Raw genomic sequence first — 1,905 nt, forward strand, 5'->3', positions numbered from 1 at the left:
TTGATATTGATGTGGTTTAAAAATAATAATGTTATTAATATATATATATATAATATTGATATTAATATTAACATTATTATTAATGTTAATATTATTATTATTATATTATTTATTTATTATTATTTATTTATTTATAATTATTTATAATAATAATAATAATAATTATTATTATTATTGTTATTATTATTATTATTATTATTATTATTATTATTATTATTATTATTATTATATATTAACATATTATTGTTAACAATTGTGAACGCATTTCATTCAATAAGCTAGATTATAGTCCTACCTTTTTTGGATTTCTGAGAGAATTTCCTGTGGACACGTTACTTTGATTGGACTCCTGTAAACGATTACTGTGTATTCTTTTAATAAGTGTTACAGCTGCAATGATGCAAGATACTACAACGATGACTGCCGGAATTATAAATTGTGTTGTAGGTTGCCACTTGTCAAACTCGTCATTTAAATCAATCGACCAAAAATACAAGTCTTGCTGCAGAAATATAACATATATTTGTTATTGGTTAACAACTAAATCAATTTTATAGACAAGATGCACACTATGTGGAATGACCAACATAGGTGCATGGTATTTACTATTTAGCGACATGTTCAGCGGCATTTTTACGGAGGGAAGAAGAGCACTTGGAGTGCACGCCAACCAATACTCTTGATCCCAACCAATATATAACTCCTATAGATACACCACTGAACACATTCAAATCGAATGATGTAGGCCTACATAAAACCTATTCTACACAACAATGAAAGATTAACATGTTGAAAGTGTATGAATCATTATTGTCATGCGTGCTAGTCCTATTTTTGTTACTCGGCACTAAATTGGTAATTTATTCAACTTATTAACTACTATTTATAAAAACAATGGCAATTAATCAACGGGCTACTTACATGATAATATAATGAAACATGAATTGAACACAAGATTGAAATCACCCAGATACCGGCTGTAACTAATAGTTTTCTTTTGAAAGTGATGACAGTGCGAACTATGAGTGGGTATTTCAAAACGTAACATCTTAAAATAGAAGAACAATAATCAAACTTCACTAGCAGTCTCATAATGTCGAAGGATAATGAACTTATAGACCTATATAAAGTACAGGCAAATATACAAATACAAAGCTTGCGCCTAGGCCTATATACATTTTATACCAACAGAAAGAGATCGTGGTCCATTATTAGGCGAGCAGGCTAAGCCCAAATAGACAACTACAGAAATTATCTAATTGGAAATCGCAGCGGGCCTACTACCAGCTATTTTTATTTTCTGAAAATGTAGGTCTTTGAATTGTTTACAACTACCAAAATTCCCGTTGGGGTAGGCTACCTCAAAATGACGCATTTAAAATGGCCGTTAAACTTAAAATTATGGTTTCAGCTAAAGTAAGATTAAAGCAACATTACTCAAACAATTAATTCAATTATAACTGAAATGTATTTCTAATATTCTTTATATAAACAATGATTATTGATTTTAATAGAAATGACAATTGTAATTACTATAGTAACATTTTCTTTGCATATTAAATATCTTTTTGTGTGTACAAACCTATATTTAATATAATGATAGGCATAGAACTTATAGTTTTTTTTGTATAAATTTTTAAAATAATTATTTTAAAGTAAATTTTATGTCTAACCGGAAAAATGCAAAGTAATTTTTGTTAGCAACGAATCTAAATCATCAGAATTGTAGTTAATTTTGTAATTACAGAGAATTAGAACCCCTCAGTTCGGAGAGACCCCTATTCAAGGGACAGTGTTTGGCTTCAAGTCAAAGGAATAGGCCTATATGTATGTTAATACTGCTACCAATCTATATTCAGGGGACAATTTTGTTAGTCATATGTGAACGCTTAAGGAGTTCACTGT

At 28.8% G+C, this 1,905-nt stretch overlaps 1 long non-coding RNA gene across 1 annotated transcript in view; it reads right to left on the minus strand.

The window, feature by feature from the left end:
* The window catches only part of LOC117110381, a 1,455-nt gene extending 976 nt beyond the window's left edge, over window positions 1-479 (minus strand). Inside the window, exon 1 of the long non-coding RNA XR_004445689.1 lies at window positions 296-479. This is a non-coding gene — a long non-coding RNA (uncharacterized LOC117110381). The remainder of the gene's footprint in view (window positions 1-295) is intronic.
* Between the last annotated feature and the right edge of the window lie 1,426 nt (window positions 480-1,905).

Source organism: Anneissia japonica, unplaced genomic scaffold (assembly GCF_011630105.1).
Source record: "Anneissia japonica isolate Jap-2015-1 unplaced genomic scaffold, ASM1163010v1 scaffold2855_len30308_cov102, whole genome shotgun sequence".
Taxonomy (NCBI): domain Eukaryota; kingdom Metazoa; phylum Echinodermata; class Crinoidea; order Comatulida; family Comatulidae; genus Anneissia; species Anneissia japonica.